Source organism: Oncorhynchus nerka, linkage group LG12, assembly GCF_034236695.1.
Source record: "Oncorhynchus nerka isolate Pitt River linkage group LG12, Oner_Uvic_2.0, whole genome shotgun sequence".
NCBI lineage: Eukaryota > Metazoa > Chordata > Actinopteri > Salmoniformes > Salmonidae > Oncorhynchus > Oncorhynchus nerka.
The window spans coordinates 54,800,614-54,826,111 of NC_088407.1; the positions used below are offsets into that span (position 1 = coordinate 54,800,614).

Consider the following 25,498-nt stretch of genomic DNA (forward strand, 5'->3'; position numbering starts at 1 on the left):
TCTGCCCCTGAACAAGGCAGTTAACTCACTGTTCCTAGGCTGTCATTGAAAATAAGAATTTGTTTTTAACAGACTGGCCTAGTTAAATAAAGGTAAAAAAAAAATATATATATATATATATATATATTAGTTGAGGACTTGTGTGGAAAAGCGGCTTCCACCAGTAACTAAAATCCCATCAATACAGTGGCTAAGACTGCAGTTTACACCCAAGAATCCATGGTCCATGTCTGCTCTCCAGTACACAGGAAGGTTTTTGACCTCAAGTTCATAGTCCAGTCACGGGTGATAAGAAAGGAACATCAAGACTGAAAGTTTAGAACTACATTAAAACAGTTTGCCTGCATGTGGCAGAAGGACAGTGAAATGTTATGTGTGGATGATAAGGCAATCATCCCTGTCGGAGAACCTGGCCAGCCTATAGGGACCTGTAACAGAGGCAAACATCCAAGCATTTCTCCTGTGAGTGGGCCAGTTCTAGCAGCTGCCGACCATGATTATCACATCAGTGGACTTGTACCATCTGTCATGTTGATCCCAGGATCTCCATCTAGTTCATTCTATGATGGGAAAGTTCATGTCACTGTCAAGGACAAGGTTTTCTAGCCTTCCAGCCCCCTTTGAAAATACAGTTAAAATCTCAGCATCCTCAGTGGATAGAACTACAGTGAAGATGATGTGTCTCTCAACAAGTCAATCTTGATCATTCAATCGGATAGCGGGCCAGACCACAGAACCACAAATGCCTCTGTTCAAGCATGCCACACACTCAAACCCACAAAGGCTGATGCTCCAGATACTCAACTAGTCTAAAGGCCAGTTTTATTGCTTCTTTAATCAGGACAACAGTTTTCAGCTGTGCTAACATAATTGCAAAAGGGTTTTCTAATGATCAATTAGCCTTTTCAAATGATAAACTTAGATTAGCTAACACAACGTGCCATTGGAACACAGGAGTGATGGTTGCTGATAATGGGCCTCTGTACGGCTATGTAGATATTCCATTAAAAACAAAATCTGCCATTTCCAGCGACAATAGTCATTTATAACATTAACAATGTCTACACTGTATTTCTGATTAATTTGATGTTATTTTAATGGACAAAAAAAATGCATTTCTAAGTGACCCCAAACTTTTGAACGGTTGTGTATATCAGAGATAATTTTTTTGATCAGGAATAACGAAACTGTCACAAGTTATACTTTAGTGTTTTTAATTTCTCATGGTTATAACAACATTGTAACATCTGCATTCTTTTTAAGAAAAATAGTGTACGTTTTCACATGAAATAATATAACTCTAGAGCCCACACAGGTGCATAGGACAATGTGGTAAAGTAATGTTATTCCTTATCCACTTAATGTTTTCATTTTTTAATTTTTATTTAAAAGACTTGCTCGCCTCACTTTTCTGTGGGGAAAATCCATTAAACGGTTAATTCATTTTGTCTGGTATCACTTCCCCGATTCGGCTCGTACCTGGCTCGAACTCGGGACCTCTGCTTTGCTAACACATGTGGCCTCCCTCCTTGACAACATTCCAACGGTTTGAGCCACCCAAAAGGTACCGATTGGATGGCTCCATCCGCGACATTTAAAGCTAGCTGTGGAGTGAGTTTACGGTATGTACTTAACTCCGTTTCATGGGCTCACAATTAATTAAGTCAGACATGTTTTCCGTCAGCAGTATTGTTAAAAACCCTGAACATCTAGGAAAGTCTAAGGTTGTGTTGTTGGTTGGCTCGACTAGGAAGGTTATGTTGTAGGTTGGCCTGTTTTCCATTCTCTCTGCATGGTGCGGGATGTCTGTGATCCAATACTGAAACAGGGACACAACTGCAGTGGCATCACCTGGAAAGAGAAGAGACAAACGTTACATTACAGTTGATTGCAATCAGGAATAGTGAGTGGTTAAACGTTAGTTAATGAGGTCATTACTGCTGTTCCATAGCGGTGAGGACAAGTAAACTAGTTATCCTAGGCTAAATCCAGTATTGTACTGCCAGTGTACTCCTATCACCTACAGTACCTCACTGTTTCCTAACAGCTTCCCTTTCCCCCTGGGCTATGGCTTTTATCTGACTGTTCCGTTCAAGCAAAAATTAAAAGGAGATTCCATTCACCAGGTGCATGAAAGTCATTAAATAAAACTGTCAGCAGACGTCATCCCTGAGCGAGAGGTGTTGGGTGAAATATAAGCTGTGGGATATTCCTTAGCGCTGCCCCTTGGGTGAATTGATTCCTCCTCTCTCTCAGTTCTGAAAGGAAGCTCCAGTGAACTGTAAAAAGACGTGAAGGACTTTAAAACAGGCTAAACCAACAGCACACCGCAGGCTTACTGGGCTAAAGCATTGGTGGCCAGAAGCGGCTGGTTTTATTCCACTGGTGGCCAATTCCATTTGTGTTTAGCTCGATGAATACCCCACTTTGCATTTGCCACCTAAAACATTTATAGTACCCCATTGACATTCTGTTAAATGGAAATGTGCTTTTAGCAAAAAATAACAAGGGGGAATATTTTGCCGCTCCGACACAATATACAGGTGGGAATAGATTTGTTTTAACAGACTAAATGGTTATTAGACTTCTTTATTTCCCCTTCAAATGACTAATTAAGTTTCAGGGAAATACACAAAGCTTGCCCACATCTGGAGAGCAGGTGGAGGGACCAGCAAGAATACACTGTGTGGTTTGAGTCTATAGTGAGTCTATTGTTGGAACTGATCACTGGTTTGGACTGGAGCCTGTTTTGCTCCTCAGCGTTGCCTTAGCGACGAGAGTGGAAAGAGGAGCGTCACTATTGCCACCTGCTCAACTGTGCCCTGAATCCCCTGGACAGGACAGTCATATAACACTCCAGAATAGTACACTCTTCCCCAGGGACAGCCAAGTATCCACTGATCCTATTAGTCAATTAGGGCTGGGAATTGCCAGGGACCTCACGATACAATATTCTATATGTATTGCGATTCAATATGGCGATTTATTGCGATTTCATGTTCCAAACATATTGGTCTGCTGCTGAGAGAAGAGAGACCATGATCAGTCATGGAAATAAAAGTGCCGTAAACATGTTGGCTCAGGTACAGCCGACTAGCTCTAAGTAACGCAAAAAAGATATATAAAAATCTATATAATATCATCCAAAAATAATATCGCAATATGTAACTATCGATTTTCCCTCCCACCACTATTAGTAGGGTGTCTAATCAAAAACGCATCTTTTGACCAATGGATAAAATAATATGTTAATTGTGTTGATGCCCCTCTATGAAAACACATGGTCCAAACCGCATGTCTCTATCATAATCTGTTCAAAAGTTATTGGCGTTGCTACCCTTGTAGGATGGCCAAAATTAGGGTGAATAATTCAATGGAGGCCAGAGGGAAAAAGTTGTCAAATATTTGGAAAATAGCATCGTGTCAGCTAGGCTGAATGCTGTGCGATAATTGAGGCAAACTGACAGGCTCACTGTTGAACTCGTCCCCTTTCTTCTCAAATCCAGAGGACATAAAACAATATTGAGGTAAGCTATATATCGATTTTGAGACATGACATGATATTTTAGTATACGCTTTTCATATAATTTAAAAACCTTTTTAACCTTTATTTAACCAGGTAGGCTAGTTGAGAACAAGTTCTCATTTACAACTGCGACCTGGCCAAGATAAAGCATAGCAGTGTGAACAGACAACAACACAGAGTTACACATGGAGTAAACAATAAACAAGTCAATAACACAGTAGAAAAAAAAGGAGTCTATATACATTGTGTGCAAAAGGCATGAGGAGGTAGGCAAATAATTACAATTTAGCAGATTAACACTGGAGTGATAAATGATCAGATGGTCATGTACAGGTAGAGATACTGGTGTGCAAAAGAGCAGAAAAGTAAATAAATATAAACAGTATGGGGAAGAGGTAGGTAATGTTGGGTGGGCTATTTACCGATAGACTATGTACAGCTGCAGCGATCGGTTAGCTGCTCAGATAGCAGATGTTTGAAGTTGGTGAGGGAGATAAGTCTCCAACTTCAGCGATTTTTGCAATTCGTTCCAGTCACAGGCAGCAGAGAACTGGAACGAAAGGCAGCCAAATGAGGCTTTAGGGATGATCAGTGAGATACACCTGCTGGAGCGCGTGCTACGGGTGGGTGTTGCCATCGTGACCAGTGAACTGAGATAAGGCGGAGCTTTACTTAGCATGGACTTGTAGATGACCTGGAGCCAGTGGGTCTGGCGATGAATATGTAGCGAGGGCCAGACGACTAGAGCATACAGGTCGCAGTGGTGGGTGGTATAAGGTGCTTTAGTAACAAAACGGATGGCACTGTGATAAACTGCATCCAGTTTGCTAAGTAGAGTGTTGGAAGCTATTTTGTAGATGACATCGCCGAAGTCGAGGATCAGTAGGATAGTCAGTTTTACTAGGGTAAGTTTGCGGGGTGAGTGAAGGAGGCTTTGTTGCGGAATAGAAAGCCGACTCTAGATTTGATTTTAGATTGGAGATGTTTGATATGAGTCTGGAAGGAGAGTTTACAGTCTAGCCAGACACCTAGGTACTTATAGATGTCCACATATTCTAGGTCGGAACCATCCAGGGTGGTGATGCTAGTCGGGTGTGCGGGTGCAGGCAGCGAACGGTTGAAAAGCATGCATTTGGTTTTACTAGCGTTTAAGAGCAGTTGGAGGCCACGGAAGGAGTGTTGTATGGCATTGAAGCTCGTTTGGAGGTTAGATAGCACAGTGTCCAAGGACGGGCCGGAAGTATACAGAATGGTGTCGTCTGCGTAGAGGTGGATCAGGGAATCGCCCGCAGCAAGAGCAACATCATTGATATATACAGAGAAAAGAGTCGGCCCGAGAATTGAACCCTGTGGCACCCCCATAGAGACTGCCAGAAGACCGGACAGCATGCCCTCCGATTTGACACACTGAACTCTGTCTGCAAAGTAGTTGGTGAACCAGGCAAGGCAGTCATCAGAAAAACCGAGGCTACTGAGTCTGCCGATAAGAATATGGTGATTGACAGAGTCGAAAGCCTTGGCAAGGTCGATGAAGACGGCTGCACAGTAGTCTTTTATCGATGGCGGTTATGATATCGTTTAGTACCTTGAGCGTGGCTGAGGTGCACCCGTGACCGGCTCGGAAACCAGATTGCACAGCGGAGAAGGTACGGTGGGATTCGAGATGGTCAGTGACCTGTTTGTTGACTTGGCTTTCGAAGACCTTAGATAGGCAGGGCAGGATGGATATAGGTCTGTAACAGTTTGGGTCCAGGGTGTCTCCCCTTTGAAGAGGGGATGACTGCGGCAGCATTCAATCCTTGGGGATCTCAGACGATATGAAAGAGAGGTTGAACAGGCTGGTAATAGGGGTTGCGACAATGGCGGCGGATAGTTTCAGAAATAGAGGGTCCAGATTCTCAAGCCCAGCTGATTTGTACGGGTCCAGGTTTTGCAGCTCTTTCAGAACATCTGCAATCTGGATTTGGGTAAAGGAGAACCTGGAGAGGCTTGGGCGAGTAGCTGCGGGGGGGGGGGGGGGGTGGAGGTTTTGGCCGAGGTTGGAGTAGCCAGGAGGAAGGCATGGCCAGCCGTTGAGAAATGCTTGTTGAAGTTTTCGATAATCATGGATTTATCGGTGGTGATCGTGTTACCGAGCCTCAGTGCAGTGGGCAGCTGGGAGGAGGTGCTCTTGTTCTCCATGGACTTCAGTGTCCCAGAACTTTTTGGAGTTAGAGCTTTTTTGGAGTTAAATGCGAAATTCCTGTTATTTTTTAAAGATTTCACAAAAACAAGCAGATCTCAGAAATGTCAATGGGAGCACTGAGCGTACAGCAAGCTTTAAAAAACCCCACAAAAAAACACGTTATGTTAATTTAGCTTTTTGCGACTCGCGGAAACAACTTTGCAGACTACCACCACAACATGGAAAATCCTCAAAAGTCACTGCGAGAAAGCGTCGCCACTACTGTATGTAAACAGAGCTCGGTGCTTATTATCGGACGTATTCGGTTACGAACTCCGACTTTTTGAATATAATGTTCCACTGAACAATTCAGAACATGAAAAATCATATTTGTCTTGGTAAAATGTACTTTATAACACAAGTCAAATTTCATCACAAAAAGTGTGGGCAGAGTGGGTGGACGACATACTATTAGACAGATTTGACCCAAATACACACCTGAGCTCATCTCATTCACAATTTCTAGATCTGTACAAAGTGTGGTCTCCTGGCAGCTCCTGAGTGAAACTCTAGGTGAATGAATGGCAGGAGACGCTGATGATTTTCAAACTGGTTAGTGTTTGGATAGGTGAGAGCATGCATATATAGGTAAGTGATAGTATGGACAGGTGTGGTCTGGTATTTACGGACAGGTGAGGGCTGATACTGACCAGTGACTGTATGCATGTGTACGTGAATGGTGTGCTCAGACAAACACCGTTTAATCCAGGCGAGGTAAAACCAGATAAGACTACTCACCAGTAGACATGGTAGAGCTGTTCTGGAGCTCCTGCAGATCCTTTGGCATCCTTGCTGTGTCCTGTTGCTGCACCAGGGACTAGAGGCTGTGGAGCTGGGCCAAAACAGCAGGGGGGAATGTTCCATTGTACAGGCTGGTCAGAAGGCCCTCCACTACCAGATGAACCTGCTTGGTAGTGGAGTAAGTATACTATTACTCCACCTACCATTATAAACTCCGTTGCTGAATGGGCCTGTGTCTAATCACCTGGTCTTTCTCTAGACTGAGGTGCATATAAGGAACAGGAGCATCTGGCCCCTTTAACTGAACTACTGTGGACATTTCCAGAGGTCTTCCTTCTTAGCCTTCCACAGTAATTCACCAACAGAGAAACCTTAATCCCTGGAACCAATGGGATTCTTTGGACTGACTGACTGTCGGTCTGTCTAGCCCTCCAGAGGCAAGTCATGGAGGGATTATGACAGACCAGATGACTGAGCCTGTCCATTACATTTGAGCATGATGAAGTAAACCCAAACACCTCAATGCACCTCTACACCTCGATTCCTAAATCTCTCAAGGTCCTCAAGTTGTTATAGGCTAGTGATTAATGAGCTGTGCTTTCACTTTCAATGTGCGTGTGCTCTGCACAGTGCTGTTTAAATTATTTATTTTCTGCCAATCCCGAAAGCGATAAAATTAACTATGCTTCAGCACTTTTGGCCAGCTCTTAGGAAGACTGAAACACAGCCTAGGCTATATGTGACCGTATCTGGGTTGATTAGCAGCCCTGGTATGTCACACGCACAATCAGACACATAGATCTTGTGTGGTCCTGAGGAAGATTATCACTTCAGCTGCTCTTCTCTGCCTCATCTCTTCCTCCCCCCTCGCTCTCGTAGGTGAACTCGAGCCGCAGCACGCGGCACCAGACCCAGAGACAAGAGCTTCTGTTTATGACGTTGCTTCCTCCTCTTCTTGTTGAGCCACACTCCTTCCTCCATGGAGGTCCCCAGGGTTGGATCCTGTAACCTGGCCCGCTTCGTCCACCACTGTCCCACCTCCTGGAGCTATAGTTCCCATTTCTCCTTCTTCCTCCATCGTCTTCTTCTACCTCTTCATCTTTGTTGGACTCATGAGTGTTCTCAACTGAAGGGAACAATAAAAAGTGAGAGCTTTTTAACTTTCATGACTTTCACAAACTAGTGTCTAATCTCTTAAAGCTGGAATCCGCAATTGTAAAACTGCCACGTCCTTTTGTGAAATTAGAACAACAAAGTTGCTGCAAACAACGAACGCAGCTTTTTTGCAATTTCTTTCACTACCATGCAATACGCTCCCCAGCGCTGCTTCGCCAACAAAAACAACGGCTATGGCACTGTTTCCCCATATTGCGGATTCCAATGCAGACGTTTTAGATCAATACCTATCTTACTGTAACAGTTTTCCATTTAAATGGACAAAAATAGCTTTCTAGCAAAAAACGATTTCTCAAGCAGAATTTAACTAGGACTGTCTGGGAGTGGTCTGAGTTGGGAGGGGAAAACTGAAAACTAGCAGTCTGGAACTCTTTGTTATTGGTCTATTAAGAAATGTACCGCTTGGTGAGGTCAGCAGGCAAGCAGAAACTCACGTCCATGCAAACCTGCTGATTAGAAGGTCCTGTGTAGATTGCATTTCAAACCAGCAACTATCAGAAAACAACATTGATTTGGCGGCAGGTAGTCTAGAGGTTAGTGCGTTGGACTAGTAACTGAAAGGTTTCAAGATCGAATCCCCAGGCCGACAAGGTAAAAATCTGTCGTTCTGCCACTGAATAAGGCAGGTCACCTACTGTTCCTAGGCCGTCATTGAAAATAAGAATTTGTTCTTAAGTAAATAAAATGTCACATTGTTACCATGTTAGTTTCATCAGCTGTTGTACAATATGATACAAAACACAAGAAAACATTTTTGACTGCCCTGGGCCTTTAAGGCAAGAATCCCATTTGGCTGTAGTACTGTGATCCCTGTCCCTGTGATCCAAATTCATCAAAAGTACCCATTTCATCGCACTTGGAATGAGCCACCTTCAACACCATGTCTACCCGGCCTTTAACACAAGACTTTGTTTATTTTGTAACAGATCAAGCTAATTCAGCAAGCATATTCAGCCAAGCTGCACCCCTTGGATGACCCTGCCTATAGACCTCTCTGTAGCTGAGGGGCTGGATTGATGCTCCAGGATGGGTGGATATCCACTGTCCAGGATCACAGAGCACAAATCTGACCGAATCGCCTGTGGTAAAGATGGTGCCTTCCCACACACAACAGAGAGTGGAGGTTTTTCCCTAGGGTAACTGGTGGGTAGAGAGGCTGTCTGGAAATCAGCAACTCAACCACAGTCTACAGACTCCAGCACCACTACTGCAGAGCGTAAATGCACACACTGTTAGGTGGGCGGCACACACACACACACTCTTTCTCTAGGCTTTCAGCAGAGTGTTGATAGCTTAGCGGTCCGAAGGGGAAGCAGCTACCATATGGGCAGCTGTGCAGAGACAGAGAAAGTGGCATTTTAACCATCTTAAAAAACATTTGATTTATTTATCCATTTTCAGCTGTGAAAGAAACTGCGCAAATAGCAAGCTGGTAAATTATTATTCACGGTATTTACATAAAACTATTCATAAAAACCATGTACAGTGCATTCGGAAAGTATTCAAACCCCTTGGCTTTTTACACATTTTGTTACGTTACAGCCTTTCTAAAAATTGACAAAAAAATGTTTTCCATCAATCTACACACTATACCCCATAATGACAAAGTTAAAACAGGTTTTTAGAAATGTTGACTAATTTATCAAAAATAAAAAAACAGAAATAGCTTATTTACATAAGTATTTAGACCCTTTGCGATGAGACTTGAAATTGATCTCAGGTGCATCCTGTTTTCATTGATCATCGTTGAGCTGTTTCTACAACTTTATTGTAGTCCACCTGTGGTAAATTCAATTGCGTGGACATGATTTGGAAAGGTACACACCTGTCTATATAGGCTCCCACAGTTGACAGTCCATGTTAGAGAAATGAGGTCGAAGGAATTGTCCGTAGAGCTCCGAGACAGGATTGTGTCGAGACACAGATCTGTGTAAGGGTACCAAAACATTTCTGAACCAATGAAGGTCCCCAAGAACACAGTGACCTCCATCATTCTTAAATGGAAGACGTTTGTAACCCCCAAGACTCTTCCTAGCGCTGGCCGCCCAGCCAAACTGAGCAATCGGGGGAGAAGGGCCTTGGTCAGGGAGGTGACCAAGAGTTCCTCTGTGAAGATTCGAGAACCTTCCAGAAGGACAACCATCTCTGCATCACTTCGCCAATCAGGCCGTTACGGTAGAGTGGCGGGACAGAAGCCATTCCTCATTAAAAAGCACGACAGCCCGCTTGGAGTTTGCCAAAAGACATATAAAGACTCTCAGACCATGAGAAACAAGATTCTCTGGTCTAATGAAACCAAGATTGAACTCTGGCCTGAATGCCAAACGTCATGTCTGGGAGAAACCTGGCACCATCCCTACGGTGAAGCATGGTGGTGGCAGCATCATGCTGTGGGGATGATTTTCAGTGGCAGGGACTGGGAGTTTAGTCAAGATTGTGGGAAAGGTGAACGGAGCAATGTACAGAGAGATCCTTGATGAAAACTTGCTCCAGAGCACTCAGGACCTCAGACTGGGGCAAAGATTCACCTTCCAAAAGGACAACGAACCTAAGCACACAGCCAAGACAACACATCTTGGAGTGGCTTCGGGACAAGTCTCTGAATGTCCTTGAGTGGCCTAGCCAGAGCCCGGACTTGATCCCGATCGAACATCTCTGGAAAGATTTGAAAATAGCTGTGTAGTGAATCTGACAGAGCTTGAGAGGATCTGCAGAGAAGTATGGGAGAAACTCCCAAAATACAGGTGTGCCAAGCTTGTAGCGTCATACCCAAGAAGACTCGAGGCTGTAATCGCTGCCAAAGGTGCTTCAAAGTACTGAGTAAAGGGTCTGAATACCTACCTGTTTTTGCTTTGTCACTTTGTCATTATGGGGTATTGTGTTTTAAATACATTTTTGAATAAGGCTGTAATGTAACAAAATGTGGAAAAAGTCAAGGGGTCTGAATACTTTCTGAATGCACTGTAGGAAGCGATTTGCTGTTGGAGGTAATATGTAAATTATGCGGCAGATATGGGGCTAAGATAACATGGGCTCGATAATAGACGCTTAATGCAGCAAGGTCCAGGTCAATCAATCGTGGTTCAAAGACACAGGCTGTCCTGTAGAATGAAGACGGACATGTGGTACATTCACACGCACGCATAGTATTAGTCATGAAAAAAAATGGTTTGTTTTAAAAGGGAAACAGGTGAACTGCAGTCATCTAAGGAATGTGAGTCACACTGCTCCCTCTAGTGGTCAGGTAGGCTAAATCTATTAGTGATCCAGAAACAACATTGTAATGTTGACAGGAGGGATGAATAGTAAGGTCATCCAAGGCCTCTCTGATGAGTAAATCTAAACCACTGATAAGATATCCTTCTTGGCTGAGTTGGTCCCTCACTTTACACATTTTGACAGTCTACGAACTCCAAGGCCTTGTGGGAGTTTGAAGGAATTAGGCTTTTGGAAACAAATTCCCTCTGACATGCATAGACACACATGCCTAAAACTACTCACCAACTAGCGGGCTCTGGGCAGCCCAAATACAATGCAGTAGAGTTGCTATTAACTAGGCAAATAGCAGTAGACATTGCTCTTAGTGTCAGATTATTCAGTCACTTGAGTATTGCTGAGCTTCTCCCCATGCCTCTTTACTTGTTTTTGGTGTGTATACTGTTCATTGAGATTTTCCCATAAGTGGGCCTTTTCAAATATGCAATATACATGATGACTTCATTCCTTGCTTAGATGTTAATTAAAAAAATGGAGAAGAACTGCATCATGCGTATACACCCAGCTGCTCTACATGGAAGTACTTTAAGCCATTATTCAAAATAGACATCTGCCACGGTAAATGTTAAGACTTTGAAGAAACAACTAAAAAAAATACAGATTTTCATGACTGAGTTTGTCATGCTCTTTGCTTTCTCCATGGTAACAAGAAATATTTAAAGCGGTAGGCATACCGTACCTGCAAGCGTAATGTAGCACAGAGCCACAGGCACAAACATCCACTCAAAACCACTCTACTACTCCATGTGTACTGCTACAAGATTAGGCCTATCCTGTGCTAACCTCTACTACTTCTAAAATAGTGCTGCTTGTCAGAAAAATGGAATGGCCAAGCATTAAAGGTGCAATACGAAGAAATCGCTCCGCCATTTTCTGGTTACAAAAGTGTGAATAGTTTGCCAAATTTCAGTTGGTGACAAAACAAGCAATAGTGTAGAGAATCATTGTACCATCTAAACTGCTGTGAAATATATTTCCAATAAACAACAATATTGTGTTTTCAGCTTGTGTACAAAACCGAAAGACGCAAGAACAAAACTTAACGGGAAGCATAGAAATAGCGCACATAGAACCGATCTACCGGTTCTTAGACTCGCTTTTAATGAGAATGATAGATCTATAACTCACATTTCTATGTGAATTTGGACAGGCTTTAAGAGAAAGTATTAATAGGCCTAAATTGCTGACTCGGCCTAAACCATTGTAACGGGCAAATATAGCTCAATTGAGTATGCCTTGATGTCATAAATTCTTGAGCTGCTAGAAAAACATGTCTTCCAATTAATTAACACAATTGCTGCAGAGAGCTGGTAAAGTGTAAATACTAGCACAACCCATTCAGTGTACAAATTAAGCTGTTGCCTTAGGCTATTCTCTAATGGCAATACTCATCTCATCAGTTTCAGCCAGGTAGCCCAAACCCCCTACCCCTCCAGCAGGCAGACGGTGAGTGAGTGAAATGGACTTGTGTAGGACGTCTTAAAGCAGCTGGTTCATTCAGCTGTTTCGTGATGCCAGGGAAACCTCCACTAAACACATCTACTGTACTTGGTTACATCTCAGTCTACTGACCACATATCAAAAAATATATACGTTCTTTGGTAAATCAATGTCAACTGTTGAGGCAAAATGGTTTAATTGAGTGCCCACATAAGCCATTTACATTGAGATAATCAACCCATATCTGTAATGACAACCATAACATTTGACCTTGAGAACACACTGAGCAACAGCATCAACCATTTTATTTAACCCCAGCCAAACCTTAACCCGGACGATGCTGGGCCAATTTTGCGCTGCCCTATGGGACTCCCAATCACAGCCGGTTGCGATACAGCCTGGAATCGAACCAGGATCTGTAGTGAGGCCTCTAGCACTGAGATGCAGTGCCTTAGACCACTGCACCACTCGGGAGCCCCAAACTGGCTGGTCTAATCCATGTGGCACAGAGATTGAAAAGATCCCATCTCAATGCATGGGGTACACTCTGCATAACCATCTAACAACTAAGATCATGGTTAAAAATATTTGTTCCTGCTTTTTCCCCACAACTGGACAGGAAAAGACAATCAAGGAGAGTGATAGTAACACTGAGCACTGAGCCGAACCGGGGAACCAGGGAGAGGCCTCGATAGTAAATCCCTTGCTTTACGGCGCATCTCTTTCCCCACAGACAGTCCATAAATGTAAGATTATAGCCCTCTTACCAAATCCACAGTATTTATGCATGCTGGCTGAAGGCGTGACAGATCCCTCTGCACTCGTCTTGTAATCTGCACTCGTCTGCCTGGCTGGGGATAGTGTTATCCCTCTATCTCCTGCGACACAGAGCAAATGAGAAAGAAAGAACATTAGCTATACTGTAAGTACTGGCAGTTGGTTTGGAAGTGTTTGTAGCTATATCATTTCCAGAGTGTGACACCAACTTAGTTGGGAGTAATAAAAAGCAGGTGATGTCTCACTTTGCTCAGCTCCGGAAACAGTATTTATTTCAAATCAAATGTGCCGAATATTTGTTACATGTGCCGAATACAACAGGTGTAGACCTTACAGCGCAAGGCCTACTTACACGCCCTTAACCAACAATGCAGTTTTAACAAAAGTATGTGTTAAGTAAAAAATATAAGTAAAAAACAAGACACAAACAGTTACAAATTATTAAAGAGCAGCAGTAAAATAACAATAGCGAGGCTATAAACTTGGGGTACCGGTACAGAGTCAATGTACAGAGTCACTGGTTAGTCGAGGTGTTGAGGTAATATGTACATACATGTAGGTAGAGTTAAAGTGACAAATAATAAATAAGTAAACAGAGAAAAAACACAGAAAAGCAGCAGCGTAAAAGAGTGGGGGGCGCGATGCAAATAGTCTGGGTAGCCATTTGATTAGCTGTTCAGGAGTCTTATGGCTTGGGCGTCAAAGCTGTTGAGAAGCCTTTTGGACCTAGACCTGGCGCTCCGGTACTGCTTGCCGTGCAGTTGCAGAGAGAACAGTCTACAGTTGAAAGTGTAGTTTACATACACATAGGTTGGAGTCATTAAAACTCGTTTTTCAACCACTCCACAAATTTCTTGTTAACAAACTATAGTTTTGGCAAGTCAGTTAGGACATCTACAATGTGCATGACACAAGTAAGTTTTCCAACAATTGTTTACAAAAAGACTATTTCACTTATAATTCCTGTATCATAATTCCAGTGGGTCAGAAGTTTACATACACTAAGTTGACTGTGCCTTTAAACAGCTTGGAAAATTCCAGAAAATGATGTCATGGCTCGGATAAGGAGTAGGAAGGATCGGACCAAAACGCAGCGTGTTAAGTGTCCATGATTATTTATTATAACAGATCACGAAAATACAAAATAACAAAGTGAATGTAAGAAATGAAAATCGAAACAGTACTGAAAGGTGAAAACAGGAAACAACTACCCACAAACACCAGGTGGGAAAAGCCTACCTAAGTATGGTTCTCAATCAGAGACAACGATAGACAGCTGCCTCTGATTGGAAACCATACCAGGCCAAACACATAGAAAAGAAAACATAGAAAAACAACATAGAATGCCCACCCCAACTCACGCCCCGACTAAACCAAAATAGAGACATAAAAAAGGAACCAAGGTCAGGGCGTGACAGCTCTAGAAGCTTCTGACAGGCTAATTGACATAATTTGAGTCAATTGGAGGTGTACCTTTGGATGTATTTCAAGGCCGACCTTCAAACTCATTGCCTCTTTGCTTGACATCATGGGAAAATCAAAAGAAATCAGCCAAGACCTCAGAAAAACAATTGTAGACCTCCACAAGTCTGGTTCATGCTTGGGAGCAATTTCCATACGCCTGAAGGTACCATGTTTATCTGTACAAACAATAGTACGCAAGTATAAACACCATGGGACAACGCAGCCGTCATACCACTCAGGAAGGAGACGCGCTCTGTCTCCTAAAGATAAACGGACTTCGGTGCGAAAAGTGCAAATCAATCCCAGAACAACAGCAAAGGACCTTGTGAAGATGCTGGAGGAAACCGATACAAAAGTATCTATATCCACAGTAAAACAAGTCCTACATCGTCATAACCTGAAAGGCCGCTCAGCAAGAAAGAAGCCACTGCTCCAAAACCGCCAGACTACGGTTTGAACTGCACATTTTTTATTTTTTTATTTTACCTTTATTTAACTAGGCAAGTCAGTTAAGAACAAATTCTTATTTTCAATGATGGCCTAGGAACAGTGGGTTAACCTTGCCTGTTCAGGGGCAGAACGACAGATTTGTACCTTGTCAGCTTGGGGGTTTGAACTTGCAACCTTCCGGTTACTAGTCCAACGCTCTAACCACTAGGCTACTCTGCCGCCACATGGGGACAAAGATCATACTTTTTGGAGAAATGTCCTCTGGTCTGAAACAGAACTGTTTGGCCATAATGACCATCGTTATGTTTGGAGGAAAAAGGGGGAGGCTTGCACGCCGAAGAACACCATCCCAACCGTGAAGCACGGGGGTGGCAGCATCATGTTGTGGGAGTGCTTTGCTGCAGGAGGGACTGGTGCACTTCACAAAATAGATGGCACCATGAGAGAGGAAAATTATGTGGATATATTGAAGCAACATCTCAAGACATCAGTCAGGAAGTTATAGCTTGGTAGCAAATGGATCTTCCAAATGGACAATGACCCCAAGCATATTTGCAAAATGGAATAAGGACAACAAAGTCAAGGTATTGGAGTGGCCATTGCAAAGCCCTGATCTCAATCCTATAGAAATTTTGTGGGCAGAACTGAACAAGTGTGTGCGAGCAAGGAGGCCTACAAACCTGATTCAGTTATACCAGCTCTGTCAGGAGGAATAGGCCAAAATTCACACAACTTATTGTGGGAAGCTTGTGGAAGGCTACCCGAAACGTTTGACCCAAGTTAAACAATTTAAAAGCAATGCTACCTCTGACAACGCCTGGTGTAGAGGTCCTGGATGGCAGGAAGCTAGGCCCCAGTGATGTACTGAGCTGTACGCACTACCCTTTGTAGTGCCTTGGGGTCGGAGGCCGAGCAGTTGCCATACCAGGCAGTGATGCTCTCGATGGTGCAGCTGTAGAACTTTGAGGATCTGCACGCCCAATTTTTCAGTTTTTGATTTGTTAAAAAGTTTGAAATATCCAATAAATGTCGTTCCACTTCATTATTGTGTCCCACTTGTTGTAGATTCTTCACAAAAAAATACGGTTTTATATATTTATGTTTGAAGCCTGAAATGTGGCAAAAGGTCGCAAAGTTCAAGGGGGCCGAATACTTTCGCAAGGCACTGTATATACACATATATACACATACACACACATACATATTACCATGCATATACACACACATACGCATACATACGCACACGCACACACACACCCATACATACGTACACCATTTTCCTCTTCCCGCTCGGTGCTTCTCTCACCCCATCACCATCATTGCGTCTCTCAATACATACATTTTAAACAAACTTAAAAACAGAAATTAAACAAAAAGGCTCAGTTTAAACCAAGAGGTTAAGTTCCACACATGGAATGTACAGTGTAGTTCTGAAATACATAGATCCCCGCCATTCTAAGAGAATCCTTGCAGCATAATAGCTGATACCTCAGGTTCTAGGTAATTTAGATAAGATTCTCATACTTTGTAGAACTGGTCTGTTTTAGAATGCAATGTACATGTCAGATATTCCAGAGGCACCCATTCAAATAGTATCTTATGCCAATCTTTAATAGAAGGAACCTTATCACTAATCCACTGTAAAAGGATGTTTTTCCTCACTGCGAAGGTAAGGATGTTGTAAAGCCTCCTTTTACCCACAGAAGTAACATGCCTACTAGGGAGACCTAACAGTAAAGAAACTCGGTCCAATTCTAGATCAACCCCTAGGATCTTTTCAATTTCTTGCAGAACACCAGACCAGTATCTTTGTATTTTGGTACATGACCATAAACAATGTTAGGGTGCCTGTATCAGTTTTGCATTTAAGACACTGAGGGGAAGAGGAAGTGGGGCTAAAAGCATGTCTGCGATTTGGGGATATATGCAATCTGTGTATTATTCTTAATTGGATTGCTCTAGTACGATTACATATAGATATTGTTTTTGCAGTATTGGACTTGTTAATGTGTGAAAGTTACATATTTCTAAAAAATATTTTAGAATTTCACGTGCTGCCTTTTCGCCAGGGGAACCCCTGCCCTAGAAAGGTTAATGTCCCGTTGGTAGGATATACGTGCTTGTAGTTCGTCTATTTTATTATCCAATGATTGTACGTTGGCTAACAGGACTGATGGTAAAGGCAAATTACCCACTCACCTCCAGATCCTTACAAGGCCCCGACCATCGCCCTCAATATCGCCGTCTCTTTCTCCTGCGAATGACAGAGATAAGAATAATTTTAGAATAACTTGTATATTGTAATATGAAACTCTACTTACCAGTGATAGTGCCCTCCTCTAGGCCTACTTTTGTTTCACAGAGGTCTCAAGGGGTGGAGAGCTGGATTCTTTCACAGGCCTGGTAGGTAAGGTACAGCATCTGAAGAACGTTAGACTGGAATACTGAAACAAAGTTAACTAACATTCTTAAAGGTGCTTCACATATTTTTTTGCATAGTAATGTCTAAATATGTCTAATATACCTGGCGCTAATAGTGGAATGATAGAGTTTCACAACATTACTTAACTGCCACTGTTGTGATTGGCTAATATATTTGCCTATTGATTTCTCCCTTCAGGGGCGGCTTCTGTTGTAAAAAGTATATATATAATCTTGTGTAGCATCTTTTAACTTTTATTTTACTTTGCTGTCCATGTCAAGTACATGCCATAGGCTTCAAATAAAAATGTAGTTAATGGACAAATGGGGGAAAAAAAATCATCACAACAGCAGCTAATAGTAATAATAATGCAAAAACACGCGGGATTGACAGGGCAGGATGCCACTTGCGTTTGACACAGTGAGATGCGCGAGGTGAGTAGCAGCCTTACTCGCAGGATAGCTAGCTAGCACAAACTTGTAAAACCAGCTAATGTTAGCGTTAGAAGCGAAATGGACTTACCTTGTTTCCTATGTGCCATATCAGTAGAATTAACTCGAATGCACCATTAAACAAACCTGTGATGAACGCTAAAGCGTTCAGCTAGATAGCTCGTTAGCATACCCATCTACCCTGCTAGTAAGTGTTTTGCAGCTTTTAAGAACTTCTGGAATGACACTCCATCATTTGCATCATTGCATTGACGAAGCATGCCCCGTTACCACTGAAATCATTTAGCCAGATATAATTTTGAGTGTGCACAGCGGTGAAAGAAAAAAAAACAAGCAAGCTGGAGCACAGACCTCACATCCATACGAGAATGGAACCAAAGACTGTATGGTTTAGAAACTGAAAGAAGTTCAACTGCCTGCAACAGTCCCCCTGCCAGACAGTGGCTCCCTATATCCTGATCAACAGCTCCACCTCTGGTCGCATCCAGTAAAACTCCATTGACATGCGCAAACTAAGCCAGATGTGAAGAAGGGTTTGAAAGCAGCGCATGGAAACCGCGATGTGAATATCAAATAGGTAGGTACCAATGGCTCAGCATCAGGACCAGAGTGAGCCTAGTTTGGAATGGGCGCACCCTCTAAACTTCGCTGGAAACCTCAGCATGTGAACGGGATTTGAGGAGGAATTACCTACTGTAGAATGTCAGCCCTGAAGAAGGTAACATCATTTTTGATAATCTACCCCTCATGTCATAGTTATACCATATTCGAAAAGTCTAAAGGTGTCGGATTAGCAACGTTGGCAGCACATGGATTTCAGTGTGTTTGAATAGTCAGTGATTTTAGCATAGTGATAGATTAAGTGTTCAGTTTGGAAATGGGTGGGTCTCAGCATCTTACTTCCAAATAAAAAAAATTCTGTATGGCTGATCAGTCTTATGTAATATCCACTGTTTAAGAATTTTGATAGATGATTTTGGTAGGAAAGATCATTCATTACTTTTTAGTTACCTGCAATTATTAATCCCCCCCCCCCCCCCCCCCCTGCATCTTTCCTAGAAAGATTATCATTGGAATGATTTTGCACTGTGGTGCACCTGACATGCTTTTGTACACAAACACACCACTGTTCTCTCTGGCTGCTACTGCATACATGCATAACTTTGCCCCGGAGGAGAAGAGTGAGAGATGGGACCTTTCTAGGCAAAAAAAAATGATTTTTATTTTGTGAGATGTAAACCTCTGAAATGGAAGAAATGTATCTTTCACAGTGCATCTCATCTCACACACTTCTGTGTGTAGCCGGCAGACATGCAATGTGCTGCTGCTATCTGTCTGTGTGGACTATGTTCAGTGGAAGCAGTGGTGGTGGTTAGTAGTGGGTACCGCTTGCCTTTTCCATGCTTTGAAGGGAGAGCTCGGTTCAGCTAGGGAAGGGAGGCAGGCAGCCGTGTTTGAATAGTCAGTTTCTCTGTCTGTGAGGAGCTGGGAGGAAACCTGGGTAAACATGTTATGTAATCATCGGGTGTTGAGGACACTGTGAGAGAAGCCAAGTATTCAACAAGACTATCTGGGACAATAATAATCAACTAGTACACTGTGCATTTATTTATTTGTGGCCAAAGAGCAATAGCAGCAAGACTAGATGTATTCCCGTGAAGGGTGTGTAGAATCTGTGAATTAGGGTACATCACTTGGGCTGTGGCTGGCGTACTGGAAATGCATACAGTATGATGTGCTATTGTCAGGTATGATGATGAGTCAAAGGCCACAGTAGTTAGGATTCACAATTTGCAGATGCAATGATTGATGCCAAACAAAAATGCTGTTATTGTGTGCAAAATTGGGTTTTTGAACACCACGGGAAGAAATGCCGTAAAATTCCTGGGACACATTGGCACAGTACAATCAATGATCTGGTTGCACAGAGACCGCATATAGGCTAGTGGTTGACTGAGTTCCCACTGGGCTCAGATGTCAGTTCAATGTCTAGTTTTGATTTACATTGGTTGAGTTGTCAACTTATGTGAATTCAATGTGAAAGGAACCAAACATGTCTGGATCATTGGATTTAGTTTAAAATTTGGATGAAAAAAACATGTAATTCCCTTATGTTGATGACCTTTTGCATATCGGTTTACCACATTGATTCAACAACATCATATTGAATTATTTTGTTGAACTGATGTGGAAACAACATTGATTCAACCAGTTTTTTCCCGGTAGGTTGTAAATATTCCACAAACATCATAGGTGTTTTTATTTAACTAGGCAAGTCAGTTATGAACAAATTCTTATTTACAATGATTAACTGCCTTGTTCAGGGGTAGAACAACAGATTTTTACCTTGTCAACTCGTGGATTAAATCTAGCAACCTTTAGGTTACTGGCCCAACACAGCCTAACCACTAGGCTACCTGCCACCCCCTAAAAAGGTGAACATTGTAATTTGCATGTAATTTCTCCTAAAAGCTGAATGGCTGGCACATTGCGATCCCTCAAACCTCATATTTCCTAAACAGTTCAAATACGCTACACCTTGCCTCTTCAATAATACAAAGAGATTGTCCGTATCTTTAGCCCATAGTTCCCAAAGCATCTTTCTTCAATGACAACCAGCTGCGCGGCAGAAACTTTGTGGTAGATTCCTGTTTGTTTCTCTCTGGACAAGGAAGAGAGAGGATCGCTACAGTTGCAACATGGAAACTGCATGTCTTACCATGTGGAAGCAAGCTGGGGGCATGTCAATTGCAAAGTGTTCTGTGTTCATTTATTATGCATGCATGTGTGAGAGATAGTGTTTTGGCAAAGCCCTGTCGTGACAGCCAGGAGGAAAGCAGTGTGTAATGAAATGAAGTGAATGGAAGAAGGGGGCGGACCTGGCGTCAAATGAGCAGGGAGTTATCAAGATTGGCAACTATAAATGATTAGTATGTGTTTGTGTGGTATTGTACGTGTGTGTGTGCGTTCGTGTGTGTGTCAGGGCTCAATTCAGAATTGAATTGAGAATTCCTCATGAATTCCAATGAAATGATTGCATTTTAATTTCATTTTAATATAAGTAGTTAACAGGATACAGAATTGCAATTCGAATTTGCATGAAAGGAAATAGAATTGATATCAGTGAAATTCAATGAAATGTAAATGTCTCTTCTAATCTATATTAGTTGTAGTCTATACAAAGATTCATCTTGTACATTAAACATCATGTCATTATATACAGAAAGTATTCAGACTCCTTGACCTTTCCAACATTTTGTTGAATTACAACCTTATTCTAAAATGTATAACTTTTTTAAACTCATCAATCTACACACAATACCCCATTATGAAAAAGCGAAAACAGGTTTTTAGAAATGTTTGCAAATTTATAAAATATTAAAAACAGAAATACATATTTACATAAGTATTCAGACCCTTTGCTATGAGACTCGAAATGGAGTTCAGGTGCATCCTGCTTCCACTGATCATTCTTGAGATTGGACATGATTTGGAAAGGCACACATTTCTATATAAGGTCCCACAGTTGACAGTGCATGTTAGAGCAAAAACCAAGTCATGAGGTCGAAGGAATTGTGCGTAGAGCTCCGAGACAGAATTGTTTCGAGGCACAGATCTGAGGAAGTGTACCAAAAAAATGTCTGTAACATTGAAGGTTCCTAAGAACACAGTGACCTCCATCATTTTTAAATGGAAGAAGTTTGGAACCACCGTGACTCTTCATAGAGCTGGCCGCCCGGCCAAACTGATAGCCACTCTGACCTTCCAGAAGGACAATCATCTCTCCAGCATTCCACCAATCAGGCCTTTATGGTAGAGTGGCCAGACGGAAGCCACTCCTCAGTAAAAGGCAGTAAGCTTGGAGTTTGTCAAAAGGCACCTAAAGGACTCTCAGACCACGAGAAACAATATTTAACACTTTGGCCTGAAGGCGTCACGTCTGGAGAAAACCTGGCACCATCCCTACGGTGAAGCATGGTGGTGGCAGCGTCATGTTGTGGGGATGTTTTCAGTGGCAGGGACTGGGAGACTAGTCAGGATCGAGTGAAAGATAAACAGAGCAAAGTACAGAGAGATCCTTGATTAAAACCTGACCCAGAGCACTAAGGTCCTCAAACTGGGACGAAGGTTCACCTTCCAACAGGACAACGACCCAACGACCCAGCCAAGACAACGCAGGAGTGGCTTCGGGATAAGTCTCTGAATGTCCTTGAATGGCCCAGCCAGATCCCTGACTTGAACCCGATCGTACATCTCTGGAGAGACCTGAAAATAGCTGTGCAGTGACGGTCCGCATCCAACATGACAGAGCTTGAGAGGATCTGCAGAGAACAATGGGAGAAACTCCCCAAATCAGGTGTAACAAGCTTGTAGTGTCATACCCAAGAAGACTCAAGGTAGTAAGCGCTGCCAAATGTGCTTCAACAAAGTACTGAGTAAAGGGTCTGGATACTTATGTAATATTTGGGTTTTCTTTGTTACAAATTCTAAAAACCTGTTTTTGCTTTGTAATTATGGGCTATTGTGTGTAGATTGATGAAAGAAAAAACGATTTAATAAATTTTAGAACAATGCTGTAATGTAACAAAAATTTAGAAAATGTCAAGGGGTCTGAACACTTTCCGGTTGCACTGTATAACAATTTGTATCCAGGACAAACCGGGAATTGCTTTGCCACATATTCTGTACAGGCTAACTTCTTTTCAGTTCTTTTTGTCAATTAGGTTAGTATTGTGGTGTAACTACAATGTGGTTGATCCATCCTCAGTTTGCTCCTATCACAGCCATTAAGCTCTGTAACTGTTTTAAAGTCACCATTGGCCTTATGGTGAAATTTCTGAGCAGTTTCCTTCCTCTCTGCCAACTGAGTTAGGATGAACCCCTGTATCTTTCTAGCGACTGGGTGTATTGATACACCATCCAAAGTATAATTCATTTCACCATGCTCAACGGGATATTCAATGTCTGCTTTTTTTATTTTTTACCCATCTCCCAATAGTTTCCCTTTTTTACGAGGCATTTGCAAACCACCCTGCTTTGTGGTTGAATCGGTGTGATGTTTACTCCTGAACTTGTTTTAGGCTTGCCATAACAAAGGGGTTTAAAACTTATCGACTCGAGACATTTCAGCCTATTCATTTTTAATTCATTTGTAAACATTTCAAAAAACATAATTCCACTTTGACATAATGTGGTATTGTGTGTAGGCCAGTGACACAACAAATATACATTTGAATCATTTTAAAATTCAGGTTTTAACACAACAAAATGTGAAAAAAGTAAAGAAGTGTGAATTCTTTCTGAAGGCACTATATATCAAAATTAACCCAGTTGAATGAAGACACATACGATTTTGTTGTATTACAACTGCAAATGAGACAATATGCACGTGCCTATACTGCTTGAACTCCAATATACCTTAAGTATAATTATGAATGTGGTTTTATTTGGAAATGACTCATTTTGTTTGGACATGCTCAGGTTGACTTTTTCATGGAATCGCCCAGGCACAGACTTAATGGGCCCAGTCAGTGTGAGTTAAATTTGATTAAGTTACTGTAAAAACACAGAGTTCTGGCTTCTTTAGTCAACAAACAGTAGGCTAATTGTTTAAATGGGTCTTAATTGGTCATTATTCTCCCTTTGGTATCACTTCTCCTGCTCGGGTTTGCTCTGATTTCAGCAGTTGAAGAACTTAACCACTATTTTGTACAGTACTGTATAGGGCTGCACAATTAATTGAATTGACATCGAAATATTAACATGTGCAATATCCATATCGCAAGAGATTCATAGGGCATGCAATATTTTGAAACGCATCTCATCACTGTTAGATTCACCATAAGGCTAAAATGCAGTCAACTGATTGTTCCAAACAAGAACAATGCTTCTTTTCACTTAGCTTCTTACCATAAGTCGTTACATTTCTATGATTCCAACAGTTCGCCCAAGTGTTTTGATCTAGGCAATATCTTATGTCAAATCGCAATAGCAAAATTTGGTAGTACGGTTAATGTTTGGCCATATCATGCAGCCCTAGTACAGTACAGTTGTTCAGCTATAGGTCTAGTAGTCTATCTTGTCTGTGGGTGTAGTTTGCTGGTGCAAATCGTGAATGTGAAAGTGCAGTTTTCTTGAACAAACTGTCACCTCCTGTGCTCTGCAGCGCACTTCTCTGCTTTGAAAGTTAAGCAGAGGGAGAGATTATCAGTCATACAGACGTGAGAAAAACACTCTACTGTGTGAACTTAATGGAGGGGTGATGATATTAGAGGCTGAGATGTTCTCATTTACAGCAACCACCTGGGGAATAGTTACAGGGGAGAGGAGATGAATGAGCCCATTGGAAGCTGAAGAGGATTAGGTGGCCATGATGGTGTGAGGGCCAGATTGGGAATTTAGCCAGGAAACCAGGGTTAACACGCCTACTCTTACGATAAGTGCCATGGGATCTTTAGTGACCACAGAGAGTCACGACACCCGTTTAACGTCCCATCCGAAAGACACCACCCTCCACAGGGCAATGTCCCCAATCACTGCCTTGAGATATTTTATCTAGGACCGGAAGAAAGAGTGCCTCCTACTAGCCCTCCAACACCACTTCCAGAAGCATTTGGTCTTCCTTCCAGGGACCGACCAGGACCAACCCTACTTAGCTTCAGAGGCAAGCCGGCAGTGGGATGCAGGATGGTATACTGCTGGCAAATTTTAATGAATGCCATAGGTAGTGGATTTGGAAACAAAAAACATAACATGTCATTCTGGAAAGTGGCTGCTTTTACCTGATTTATTGTCATATTGTGTAGCGATAATGTGTTAATCTTTACAAACTGTCTTTCTTCAGTTTGTTTTATGAGAGAGCCTACCATGTTCAAATCCTCCTCCTGAAGTATAACCTAGACTTCATCTCATTTTATTAACCTTCATTCAGAAATTCTCTCTCTCTCGCTCTCTTTTCTTCCCTGATATGAACTGTTGGCACTGCCTCGGTCTGGCCCCCCTTCTATCTAACATGAGTGTGAGACGCTGTAGCCAACCTCTTCACCCTGCTGTGCACCACAAGTACTGTATAACTGGTCACCTGTACCTTTGCCAAAATCAACCATGCTATGTCTATGGGATGTATCGACCTCTCCTCAACCCCACCGCTCACTCCACTGATATGGAGGGCTGCCTGCAGATGGACATCCTGTAGTGATTTCACCTCCAGAAGTTAAAAACATATTTTATATCTCCATGTGCAGATATATGCAGTGAAGTATGCAGTGAAGTGCAGTGCTCTCAACTCTAAATGAACACGCTTCTACGTGAAAGAATGCACGGTATACTGCCAGCGAGCGATGCACTGTAAATCTTTACGAAGCGGTTTTGGTGGGTGTTTTGGTGTGAACCTTTATGGGTGATGCAAAAACGGCATAGGTGTTGTAAAATACAGTATCTTCGCTTTAGAGTGCATGAGTACACTTGTTCTGAAACTGAAAGCATCTACATGTGAAGTGGGGGCAGTCTACTTGGTGTAGTACAGAACTTTCCTGCCATGCAGGACATTT

At 42.3% G+C, this 25,498-nt stretch overlaps 1 long non-coding RNA gene across 3 annotated transcripts; it reads right to left on the reverse strand.

Moving 5' to 3' along the window:
- Window positions 1-1,197: 1,197 nt before the first annotated feature.
- LOC115138381 (uncharacterized) lies at window positions 1,198-18,374 on the reverse strand. Of its 3 annotated transcripts, XR_003864929.2 has the most exons (5): window positions 17,396-18,374; window positions 17,274-17,328; window positions 13,151-13,261; window positions 6,489-7,617; window positions 1,198-1,851 (listed from the first exon to the last, which is right to left on the reverse strand). It is a non-coding gene; the product is annotated as an uncharacterized LOC115138381 (long non-coding RNA). The 3 variants fall into 3 exon arrangements; XR_003864928.2 differs by having other exon boundaries at window positions 17,274-18,374; XR_003864930.2 differs by having other exon boundaries at window positions 17,266-18,374.
- Window positions 18,375-25,498: the final 7,124 nt, after the last annotated feature.